At 39.1% G+C, this 13493-nt stretch overlaps 1 long non-coding RNA gene across 1 annotated transcript; it reads right to left on the minus strand.

The window, feature by feature from the left end:
* Nucleotides 1-1878: 1878 nt before the first annotated feature.
* Nucleotides 1879-9317, minus strand: LOC147651863 (uncharacterized). The gene is made up of 3 exons (XR_015290044.1): nt 9287-9317; nt 8988-9099; nt 1879-7373 (listed from the first exon to the last, which is right to left on the minus strand). It is a non-coding gene; the product is annotated as an uncharacterized LOC147651863 (long non-coding RNA).
* Between the last annotated feature and the right edge of the window lie 4176 nt (nt 9318-13493).

A 13493-nucleotide genomic window follows, 5' to 3' on the forward strand; every position in this document is an offset into this window, starting at 1 on the left:
ATGCTTTAATCCACTTATAAACACAGCCCCTTTTCTCTCCACTGTTATAAAAAGATGTGTAATGAGACTGTGGCTAGCAATCCCAGGGTGAAAGAAGTGGCATAAACCCCACCCATCAGTCACAGTCCACAAAGCTTTTACTTGGACTGTCCTTGGCTGTGATAGCACATCATTATTAATCTTCCAAACATTACACACATACAATCTGGTATGCAGTCTGCAAACTGACCAAAGCAAAGCTATTTGATTACTTCATGCTCAGGATACAAGGAAAAACAAAAACAGCTTTCAGCCAGGAAAAGGCTAAAGCCTAAAATCTACTAAAAAATCACATATGAAATTAATTCTGATTTCTGGAAATGCTCATTTCTGGAAACCTCATAATGGTCTCCTTGAACCAAAGAACCATAAACCATCTTAGGCCTTTCCTTTCATAGTCCACAGAGAAATCAATTAGGTTGTAGTTACAATATATAGATTATTCAGTTTATTTTTTTTTCTTTAACATGGCACTTTCAGGACAAAAAGCTATAAAAGAGGAAAAGAAGCTTTTAAAATCATACCTTTCCTCTTCCTTTTTCCCCTTTCCACTTGTTTTTTCATAGAGAACTTGACATGTCACATAGTGTTTTCCAGTAAGCTGATCAATTGCCAAAAAATAAGTAGTCTCAGGTAAACTTTATCAATCAGCTCCTGCTGAATTCAGCCCAGGTAATACTCCTGAAAGAATTATATCATTTATCTTGATTTTTCTCACAAGCACAGTTGTGTCCTTACCCTCTACGTTTCAAGAGACACTGAAACTGTAAGCAGGGTCACAAACATTACAAGTGAGGTCACATGCTTGAAAGAAGCAAGAAAACTTCTCAGGACCCCTGTGATAAAAGATAAAAAAAAAATAAAAAAAAAAAAAAGCCCATTGATAGGGACAGGCAGGAGGAAGGTATAAACCTGAATAGTTCCAGTTCGATAAATTCTAAGTAATTGAAAATAAATTCTTAGTAAAGAGAAAAGTCAGAAAAGTTCCAATTCCTCTGCCTTTTCAGAGGATGAGGTTGAACTGCATGTTCCCATCTCTCCAAACTTACCTTAATTTCCAGTCCTTCTAGAACTCCAAACTTCTGAGTTTCTGGGACTCTTCTTTTTGTATTGAAGCTACTTTAGCTAATATAAATATATAAAAGGCAAAGCAGCAGGAATTCAGTTTAAATGCAAGCTACCTTTCCCTAAGATTGACTCTGGTGAAGCTTGCACAAGATCAGTGATTTTATTTATTTTTTTTTTTTTTTTTTTTTTTTTGAGTGAACATGTAAACATAAAACAAATTCTTTCAATTCTCAAAATATTCACATAAGTTGGTTTGGGTAAAGCTTAAACAAAACGGAATTTAAACAATGATCAGAAGCAGTTATTTGGCTGAAATCCTTGATTCCAGATGAGCTTTTTTAATATCTCCAGCTAAACTGTCTGTCCTTTCCTAGGACATGATTAGAGGGCAAAGTATTAAAAGTCCAACTGTTAAGTGAATGGCCCATACAGGGACTGAATCCACAATCTTGGTGTTATTAACACCATGCTCTGACCATCTGAACTGATCTAATTTCAGATGGCTAAGGCTCCATCCCACACAGTACTGCCTAGCTCCTGTGCTTGCACAGCTTTCTTGACTGCACCAAAACCACTGCTAGAGCTTGTGAGGGGTTTGGGCAGCCAGAAAGACCCAGCCCATTGGGTCTGAAGGGTGCAGCACTCACCAGGAACCTCCATCACCTCAAGGGAATGGCCCCAGTTACACAAGTTACAGACAGTTCTGCCTTCCCCCAGGCAGTGAGAACAGACCCCTTTTCCACCCACATAAAGGCTGGATAACAAAAGATATAAATTATACAATAAATTGCTTTATTGCAATTTACATCAACAGTAACATATTCTTCCTCTGAGGTATCTGCTTCGTTATTCCAGCTGGTGGTGAGTTTAGGCTGGGAAACATGAGGATTGGTTGCCTGTGACATTTTATCAAAACTAACCTGGTACAGATGCTGTTTTTTAAATCCTAAATGCCTAATCCTAATTTTTAAAATGTTTTAAAATTGTCATGACAGCATCCTACAACTGTAAGCACCACGGGTTAAATACAAATCATTATTTGTTTTACATTAGCAGCTCATAACACATTTCTGAAAAGAGTCCTAGCGAGGCAGCACAGAGAACCTTTCACACTCTTCACTTGGAGCAATCCCATTACAGTATCTGTCCCTCTTTCTGGACATGGCTTTGAATGACTTGCTTTGAGCCATTCAAAAACTTTGTGGTAGACCTGGGTGTTGAAAGTAGTTCTCACAAGGGCTGATCCAGAGCTTATTTAAGTCAACAGAAGTCTTTCCAATTGATTTTAATTAACTTTTGAGCAGGTTCCGAGTCTCAGGGCACTGCCCTTGCTGTGGCAGCATGCTTTTTATACTGCTCATTTTATACACCTATCATATTTCTTCCAACAGTTCTTTCCAAATTAAATTGCCTTAGGGTGCAAGGGAACACTTCAGAGAGATGAAGGACTGTAAACTATCTTATTATTATTGAAATCAATGTGACTTGGATACCTATCTGCAATGTGTGTCATTTAAAAATTTCTACTTAATCAAGCCAGACCTTCCTGCAATGCCTTTCCCCATTTTTCTCTTTTCTCTTCTGTGGATCACTTTTGCAGTCTTTTCTGATGTATAATAGGAAGATGACAGGAGATCTTAGCACAGATTGACACTAGACATTTGCTGAGAGATTCATACATGAGAAATCTATCTGAAAAAGTATAGTTACAAAAAAAAGATTAAAAATTAATGGAATTGGTTATAAGTTCAGTTAAGATGTGATCCTCCAGTTTTATCCTCTGATTCCAGTAGCACACACAAAAAAAAAAGTTGGCTTGCTGCCATGATAAAATAGGCTTATCATTTTCCAGTGGTTTAAATATGGGCCAAAACATTTAATCAGACAATATCAATTTATTTTAGCATTCCTTGGGGAAACCCAGGGTGACTTTAGCAGAGAACTCCTTCTAGCTTTTGAAACAAAGAAGGAGTAGAAGGACATCCACTGTGATTTATTTTTCTCTGGATGATCAGTGGAGAAATTGGATACGCATGACACATTCATTTAGTCCTCACTTCCCTTTGATGATTAGGGCTGAATTTTCATTCTGGTATATGGGGATTTGTGTGTGTCACTCCAAACAACAAGTGTCATACATCTAAGTCCAAATGTAACTTTCTAGGAGTGAAGTTCAGAGACAAGATACTCCAGTGTAAGTGGCCAAAATAGAATATCGCAATAGCATGCAAGTAATACTTACGCTCTAACATTGAAGTCTGAGCCTCACAGAGGCTTGACGGAATTTGTAATTAAGATCCTTCCCCTAGCTTTGGTGAAAAAGCACATTGGAAATATGTGCAGGCATCAACCTAATTAAATCTATAAAAATTGATTAGCCATTTCAAAACATCTGTTACTTGGTCCTTTGCACACTATTGCAAATAACTTCAATAATGAGGTGTGACCAATTGCTTTATAGTGGGAGCATTGCAGCCTCAGGCGAGGGAGACTGAAGAGGCCTAGCTCTAGCTCAAACTGATTGCAGTGAAATGCTGGGTCTGTGTAGTTAGGTGCTGGGATTTCATTTGCTTATAACAATCATTTGTTTATTTATATAACCCTTTTACAGAACACCAGAATTAGACAGAAATGTGAGGAACAGTTTTTGCAACAAAATCGTTTACCCTTTGGGGTTACTTGACATTCATCAAAAGAAAGAAATTGTATGAAACTAAGCTAATGGAAGGAGGAAAAGAAAGCTATATAATGGATTATAAAGGTTTGTAATTGCCTCTTGATAACCCAGAGGCAATTTGAAAGGCTACTGCTGTGGCATAATATTTTCCAGTTTTCATTCAGTTGCAATGTCAAGCGATACAAGCAATAAAACTCTCCCTTACCTTCCCCTGTAAGACTATTCCATACATCACATTGTGAGCAAGTTTTATTTTTGGACTGTGATGAACACCTCACAAGATCAGGCCAGTAGCAAGGCACCAAGCACGTGGTGGTGATGCATCACATGGTTTCAAAAACATTGCAATCCACCACTGCAGCACCGGCAACATTCATTGAAATGAACACATAATTAAAAATACAGCACAACTGCAGTACTTTTTAAAACTTAAAGAATATAATCCTCACTAAATAATCACACTGTGCTCAGATACTGTCTTGGTTTGAAAAGAGAGGTGTCTGCTAAGGAAGGCAGGAGCTTCCCATGAAATGGAAAATGTAAACCACCTCTTTCAGAATTACTATAATTTTGAAATCGAGAGGCTCTCAGTCAAAGATGTGCGAGTAGGAATAATAGTTATTCACTAGAATACATTCACTATCTGAAACACCTCGAGTCTTCTGTGTACATGTATTTTATGTGTAAATCTGGAGAATGGACAATACAAGCAGCATTAAAAATATAAATTTTTGGTACCTAAGGCTTGTGTCTTTATGTTGAAGAAAACAGAGCAATTTTACTCAGGTGGAAAAATGCCATGGCTTTGTTTCAGCTGTGAAGCTTAAAAGAAATTGCTTGAGGGCATAAATCAGGCATTAATGTTTGAAAACCTCAGCAGTGGAAGTTCCTGTGCCAGCAGGAAGCCCAGACTGCAATACACTGAGAAAACTTGAGTCTGATAACCCTCACACACAATTTCCATGCTGGGCATTTAATATTGTAATTTCCAGTCCACACAGATGAACCTGTGCTGGAAGGATAGAATAAAACAAGAGCATTCCCACTGGATGGGCTGTTTCATCTCTAATTCTGCATAATAGATTGCATAATACACTCAGAGAAGCTGTTTTTCTCAGCACCTTCACTAAGAATTCCACTACAGTGGGAACTGTAGTACTAACAACAGCCTATGCTCAACAGCAAGGGATGGGCAGACCTACACACTGCTGACAAACACAGTGTGGCTGCAGGCCTTCCCCCAGGCTCCTCTCCATCTGTATTTGTCCTCCCACAACCCAGATGGTTTTTCTGACAGCCTAAGCAATGGGTGAGTGATCTTTTCCTCTAACCAGTCCAGCTCAAGGGCTACAAGACAGGACTTCTGCTGCTATAAATGGGTCTCCTTTAAATGAGAAACAAATAATTAGACTTAAAACTTTTTTGAATGATCCTGGTGAGATTTTTTCATAAGGACAGAGCTTGTGGTGCTGTTATAAGGATTTTGGTGGAAAGTAGGTTAAAACAAACAGAGCATCCAAGTCCCAAATACAGAAAAGCCATCTCAGAAACTGCATTTGGGACCCCACCAATGAACATGATTAATGGACCACGGATACTGTTGAAGTCTTGCTGGAGGAACTGTTAGCCCTCATAAGTTTTATTTGGCTTTAAATGTGTTTTTCAAGGAATTGGGTTTTTAGGTCAGAGCAGATGTGCAAATTTGGAAATTATTTTGCTTTTCACACCAGCTATTAATATGCCCTACATATTTATTGTAGGGTGTATTAATATACAAACCCATATAAACTCATACAGTTTTATTTTGGATTTTAATTATTTTCCTGCAAATTCTACAATTAGATGGGTAAAACGGCACATTTTGTATGAATTATTAGACTGATAGGGGTTGAAAGCACTTGGCCCACATGCTTGTATCTCATTGTACACCCAAATCCTCTGATAATCCTTCAGATGCACACTGCGCATCAAACGTTGCTTCATCAGAACCGTACTTCCTCAGTCTCCTTACCAAAAATCTTTCAAGGCAGCCATAGATGTTTGGTAAGCCACACTAGTCAGAGGTGGCAAAGGACCAATAAACCACTCTGAAGTAGATGTCATTGACAAAACTCATCCATGTCTGCCTTCAGCTGATTTTTACTGCAAATACCTTCACTCTTTGGTTCCTTCTCTAAAAACATATGACCTAGATCAACGTGTAAGAAATTACAGAAGGGTTGAGCTCCCCATAGAGGTATTTTCAGCATCTTACAAAAACAACCATGAAAAACTAGATATTTTTCCAACACCTTTTTAGGACAGGATTGTTATTTGCATATTTCATCTAAACGGTTTTGAAGTAAAATTATTTATTTCAATTTAAGAATTAATTTAATTAATTTTAACATTTAACTCTTTAAAAAACTCCAAAATAAACTTAAACAAAAGAAAACTTAACAAAACACTTAACAGATTCAGTATAGACAGCAGAATTATCTGACTGTACCCCAGAAAGTTCAACTTATATCTATCATAGTTCACAGCTTCATCTTCTATATCCTTATCCAGGCACAATGCTGCTCTCTTTTGCAGTAAAGTGACACAAAAACAGCTGTTAGCATTACAACCACATGTGACAATTTCCAATTAATTTCAAAATTAAATAAGCTCTTTTCCAGTAATTCTTTGATGTTATCTAATTTTCTGCCAGCTGGTAAAGTCAGAGAGACAGAAATCTCAAAGTAATCTGAATTTTATGGTTCTGAACTTTTCTCCCTTACAAGGAGCAAACCGTTTTTTGCTTTGGTCTTTGAGGGATTATTAGTACAGAGGAACTATTATAACAACAATGAAGGGAATGTTTGATTTTCATTTCATCTTGTAAGTCCATCTCTGGTCTTGAAACTATGATCCCTTATACTGTGGTATATACCAAGAACTGATCAAAAGTTGCTTCAAAAGCTCATTAACACTTTAACACTAAAAAAAGCACTAGGAAAACACATTAAACTTTTCATCAGTCACTCCACCACCAAACTGCCATTTCCTCACACTGAGGTTACATGCAGTGGATTCATTTTCTCTTCCTCTAGGTCACTCCATAATAACTCCCAGTAAAGTCACAGAGAGAGGCTTAAAGGGTTTGTTTTTTTTTAGCTAAATTCCAGCAGGAAAAATCAAGGCTATGTCTGTGCTGTCTGTTACAAAAGGGCCAAGGCTCCCTCAAGGCAGATCTACTAATTCTCTATAGCATGGTTCTACAAGTGTCTGTGAATGTACACTCCGGGCCACGTGTGAGGGGGTGGCACAGCATCCAACTTTGTGTGCCAAGGGAGGCAGTCATGTGGCCTTACATACCTGTGACTGCTTTAAGACCAACCTTTTAGTGAAGTATAAGCAGGACCTCATCTCAGAGCAGCAATCTCATCTGTTAATAGACAACCACAGCTGAGTCTGGGCAGGCTCTGATCTTTAGAAGAGGCTGGACTCTTCTCAAGGGGTGAGAACAGCTATTTGTATTTGCAGTTATCAGCCTTCAGCATCAACCTCTTCAGCTGCTTCACATCCAGACAGGACTGCTTGGAACCACATGACAAACCTCTGAACACTGCAGCCAAAACAGGTGCAAAAACATGTAGTCAAGTTGAAAAAACAAGAAAAAAAGAGAGCTGAAAATTAACAACCCTTTGGAGTTGTTGGGTTAAATTATACTGTGCATAGAATTTGCATAGCACTACACATAATTTTTCCTCATCAAAGGTAATCCTAATCTAGAATAACACAAGAGTTATTTCTTTTCCAGGCATGCTACATCTGCTCTGTCATGTACTTTCTATGTGCAGGAATTTCCTCCTCTTCCTCACTGCTGGTCAACTTCAGTAAATCTAATTCAACCAATCCCTCTTCTAGTTCAGTATCACCTCTTCCAGAGGTGTTAATGTAAATCCATGATGCTCTGTACAATCTTTTAGTCATATCACTGCATGACAATTTCAGGTTCTGATTTGGAAGTTGTTCCTGGCCCTTTTGGGTACATACAACTGCTTTGAAATACGGTTTGCAGGCACCTTTAAAGGCCAAAAGCAAAGCATCAAACAAAAAGAACCTACAGCTTTCTATTTAAAAACAAAGCCCCATCATTTCCATACACTCTCACTTTTTTTTTTAATACTTGACTCATCATCTTGTAACAGCACTGGCAATACTACAAAAGTCACTTCCCTGAGGAGCTGCCCAGGCACTTGTATATGTGATGATATATCCCTGTGATAGATGCCAGCAGCAGTAAATAAACTTTCCAGTCTTACACTCATGCTAAAGATCTAGCAATCTACAGGAAAGCTTCCAAAAGATTCCCCAAGTGCTTGCAGACATTTTACTGGTACATAAAGTCTTTTGTATCTACACACTTAATCTAAAGCACAATTAAACTCCATAGAGAAAATCCCATTAATGTCAGAAACCTTTGGATCAAGTTCTAGAATTACCAGTGCTAGCCCAGTTTACAAGGGCTGACCTTCATACCTGTTTGGCTGCTGATACTTATGTCACGATCATATATTTTTATTTCAGGCAAGGAGCACAATGGAATAAGCCAAGACAATTTTACTTGGCTTTCTATTTTTGTTTCATCAAAGCTTGCCTCTGTACCAGTAACATCTAAATGCATCTGCATTTAACATTTTCAGACCTATGTTCAGTTCATTTGGTCAAGTGTCCTCTGCTGTTTTAGGTGCAAACCAGGAAGTGTCTCATTTATGCTTTGAAATTTATTTGAATTTATTGTTTAGTCCTCTTGTTAACTTTGTGCTTAAATAAAGTACTCTGCAAGCACTGGCTCTGTGCGTGAAGGAAGTTCCTATTATCGCATTCTTCGTGTTACTGTAAACAGATCCCTCCTCCTTGCACGGCATCTCAGGCCAGTGGCTGCATAACATACTGGAGAATTACCCTGGGAAACTGAGGACTGAGCCCTCGAGGGCTCAGCAGCGAAGGTCACAGACCCAGCCTCCAGACCTTGACCTTGGCTGACTGTGTGACAGTGCCAACATACCAGGCAAGAGGAGAGTGGGGGAGAAGGGTCAGCAGACATTGGAGACAGATGGCCTAATTCATCATACACCAGAAATAAATAAAAAAAAAGCTGTTCCAAGCTTTACACGCACAGCAATGGTTGTAAATTCCACAACTGTGGAGACCTGCCAAGCCATTATACACATACCCATACTGCAGTCACTGGGTATAGCTCCTGAAAGGTGAGCTCAGGAGAAACTACAAAGCATGAAGAGTGCTGAGATCTCAGGAAATTGGTTCATAAAATTATCCTCCAAGCCCTAGTGGAAAAACAATACGCAGAAGTTAGGGACTGATGTGATATTACAGGTTATTTATAAACAATGCACTTATGTAATGCATAAGTTGTCCATGGATGGGATACAAGGTATTTTATATCTAATAAGTGTCTTTCAATAATATTTTTTTTTTCTATTTTGCTCTTAATAGTTTCCCAATTGGAGCTACTTGATGGCGTGTCCTGCTAAATAAAGTTCTCTTGTCACCAAGCAGAGTACCTCATAGGAACTGGCAAGGCTGGTGATGCCACTTTGGGAGGATGGAATGCAAACCAAACAGAGCTTTTCCCAGACCATGTATTTTGGTTTCTCTGTAGAAAGAGCAACAGAGCATCCTGGATGCTGCCTTTCAATTTTTGGCATCTAGAAATCCACAGAGTGAAGGAAACAGAGTAATTTTAATGTGTTGTTGCACAGGCCGAGTGCTCAAAGTGGTTTTCTGAGCACAGCTTCCCTACAAAGACAACAGCAGCCATTGAATTACTGAATATCACAAAGCAAGTGCCAGAAAGCTCGACCATGGCTTTCATCCAGCCCTTTAGCTCTTTCTACACAGGCCAACATCTATGCTCTACACAACAGAGAGTTATTAATACAACCTCCACAATCAGCCAGTGTAAAAACCCACACATAGAACCAAGGGCTCCATTCAGGGGTTCCTTAGGAACACATGGTATGGATAACTCTGCAAATTCTTATCACTAATCTGAAACTGCAACCCACGGAGCAGCCTTTCCTTTTGCTGCCAGGTGACCTTGGAGGGATCAGACAGGAGAAGGAACTCCTTTCTCTAAAAGTAGGTTCAACAAGCAAACACATTAATTCAAGTATACCTATCTGACTGCCAGTCTCCAAGTTTGTGGCTCTGGGTTAGGTCTCCTAGAAGCTGGTGCTGGGTCAAAGAACCAGCACAACACACGCCCCTCTACCTCAGAGCCACCACGGACACTTCTCCTGAACTGTTACACAGAGAAAATAAAAACCGCCCTGTAAACCTGGCTATCTCCTTTTATCACATGTATGTATGATAAAAGGATACACGTACAGCTGTATGCATCCAAGCTTTTCCCTTGTCTCACTGCACTTTCCAGAAACAAGCCCAAACTGCATCACTCAGCAACTCAGAGGAATTGGACAATGAAGCCTAAGTGTACTGTGCTGAATATCACCAGCTAATTCTGACAAGGGGACATTTTGCTCACTGAAGACCTGCTCTACATCCATGAAGTACCCCAGCCTCCTGAGGAAGAGGGAGGAGGAACTACAATACAGAAAGCAGAAATATTCTCCAGTTTTCCTTCTTACTCCAGCTATCCACCAAATTATTTCTTCATGAAAACAAATCCTCCTCTTCCATTCAGCTTGTGGTCTCTGCTTTATCCTTACACTGGATACTGAAGGAATATTTACATGATCAATCTCAACCTCTAATCTAGGAACAGTTCTCTTATGGCTTGGACCCTTCATGTCTTATGTAGCAGATGGAGATGTCTTCCCAGGCGACAACACCAAATGGGTCATTTTGGATTCAGGTGCCTCACACTAATACAACCCCAGCTGTTTTATTTTCCCTTCCTCTTTTGAAGGAGCACAATTGTAGGAGTTCTTTTTCACCCTCAAATTTGCAAGAGATCTTTTACTAGATTACTTCTACTAGATTTGCAAGACACCTTTCATCTAGATATACAGACCATTGTGCTTGAAAGCTTTGAGATATATTCTGAAAGTACAGTTGAGAACACACCTTTTATAGTGTGCCTTTTTAAACAAGGGATTTAAATATTGCCATACTTCCAAGTTGTTCATGCATCTGCCCAGGTACCCATATGAATATTTTTTTAGCATCAGAGCCATCTTACAAACTTCAGCATAAATATCTCTGAAAGGGAAGAGAGAATTCATGAAGGCAACAAGACTGAATAATTTAAAACTTGGGCTCACAAGCACTGCCTGATCCTGCAGAGTATTTTTCCGTTGGAAATTCATTCTCTGAATGAACCAGAGGACAATCCAACAATGCTCAGGATCCAGTGCCAATCAAAGAAGATCAGCTTGAACCTCAGCCTGTGTCTATGGTTCATGCAAAATTACTAGGGATCAAAAATCCTGGAGCACTGACTGAAAGGTGGTCAAAGAATTGTCATGCATAAAAAAAAAAGAGGCTTGGCAAAAGACTGTTTGAAAGGGGCTTTAGCCATAATAATGATGAGTTTCTTGGTATCCTTTCAAGATAAATAATCCACACTATAACTCATCAAATATCCCCAAAGTTGTTATATCTAGGGGCAAATATACATGACAGTATTGTAGGCAAGGACAACTGGGAAAGAAATGTTCAAATCCAGAACTGACATGGCACATGCCTTTCTGAGCCTTCTTAAATAAGAAGTGTTTTTTAAAGTAGGTCATAGATACCACCACTGTGCATTGCAAGAACTGTGTGAATGCCTCTTCTACATTACAGTGCTTTTACCATCTAAGCAAGCAAACCCTATGTTGTTCAGTCCCAATTCATACAAAATTTTGGATATAGCTGAAGGTTACTTAAGAAGAAGACTATTTCATTAATTTGTCTTTATATATTATAGATGGTTTTATATGTGTTATATCTATTTATACCTTTTAATATTACATATTTTATAATATATATATTCTAAAATTTAGAAATCCCTTTTAGCTGTCATGGAAGCAACACAGAGTAACCCCAGCATAGTTTTGGTATCTCTACTGTCAGACTGAATGTAATTACAAAGAAGTGGGAATGCAATTTATTCCCAAGTAACCAGTGCTGCAAACTACAGCTGTACTTGAGATACCCCAGCTACTCAATATTTACAAGTGTGAATTCAAAAACTGGCCAGAAAATCATTCACAAGCTGACTTCCCCCAGTTTAAGCAAGGGGATGTTTTCCTCTGCACTATGAGGGCCTGCATCCAGCTGGCCAGATGCTGTTAAGAGTGATCTGAACACTGAAGGTCACGGATGCATTTTCATCCTTCAAAATGTAAGCAGAAAAAACTGTGAAGGAACAGAGGCAGATTTTCATTGTGCTCAAAGCTCCAGCAGCATCTGCCTACAACCTTTAATGATATCAACAGCAATTAGATGTACTTCTGACTCAAACACATGCTCTGTCTCGAATGCCTCCTATTTAAAGCCCAGTACACGTAGATTCTATATCATTGACATCCCGTAACACAACAAACATCTAATATACATAGCTGCACAAGTGAGGTCTAAATGCTCATCCCACCTGATGTAAATCTCATTTCTAGAATGGTGGGAACTGTCAGGCATCAGAACCTGAGAACCTGCATGTCATTTCTCATCATTACACTTCCCCACAGAGGAATTAAGCCATCCCAAATGCAAGCCATGACTACAGTAAGAAATTACAAGTTCTTATCTGCATTAACAAACAGAAGTTTGAGGTACTGAATAAACAAACAAACAAATAAATAAAAATTATGTCAAAGACGACTGAACAATTATTTTTGTCCATCACTATTGTTCTATTATGTAAGAAACATTTGCCTGAGACAAAATACATAGGCAGAAAACTTAAAAGCAAAAAGCTGAACTCAAGGCAGTCAAGGTGACCAAACCCAAGAACTGTCCTCTTGTGGTGGCAGACAAAAGATGGGGAACTAAAGAGATGCAGAAGAGTAAAAATTACACTAAAGGAGGAAACAAACAGAGCAACTAGAAATAAGGATCTCAGCCTAACTGGCTTCCCTCTACACACTGCAGCTGACCGTAAGAGGGAGAAGAGGGATGCAATGCCAGGACTGAGGTGAGAAATACCTTCAATTAAAATAGTCCCCAAATACATTTATAATTGCACAAGAAGGAAGTGGCTACATATTTGCTGTTCTATAAAATCAAATTCCCTCTTACATAACCCTCCTAGAAGTTAAAATGCTATCACTGGTGAAGTGAACTTTAGCACACACGTGAAGAGATTTTCATTTTGTTACTGGGGTGCTTTTATTGGCTATTAGGGAGACTGTAAAAGCGTCCATTGTGTCCAAGGAAGAAAGCAAGCAGATGCTAGAAATAAAGATCAATGTCTGAAGGCTCTCAGCTTACAAAATCAGCAGCTTTTTCCCCCCAGATGAAGAACTGTTATCCACCAGAACCTGGTGCTCCAAGAGCAGAGCAGCTGTTCTTTGGCAGTGCTCTTGTCTGCCTATGGAAAAATACACTCAAATAGGAGCAGCTGAGAGGATCTCAGCAGTTACTAACTTCAACAGTCAGGGTAACTCACTTCATACCACCAATTTGATGGAAGAACTTTAACAGGAGTAGCCCACCCCCTCTGATCATCACCACCTTGGGAATCATCACCTCCCACACCCACAAGTTCATCTGCACA

This window comes from Cyanistes caeruleus, chromosome 8 (assembly GCF_971803275.1).
Source record: "Cyanistes caeruleus chromosome 8, bCyaCae1.hap1.1, whole genome shotgun sequence".
In the NCBI taxonomy this organism is placed as follows: Eukaryota; Metazoa; Chordata; class Aves; order Passeriformes; family Paridae; genus Cyanistes; species Cyanistes caeruleus.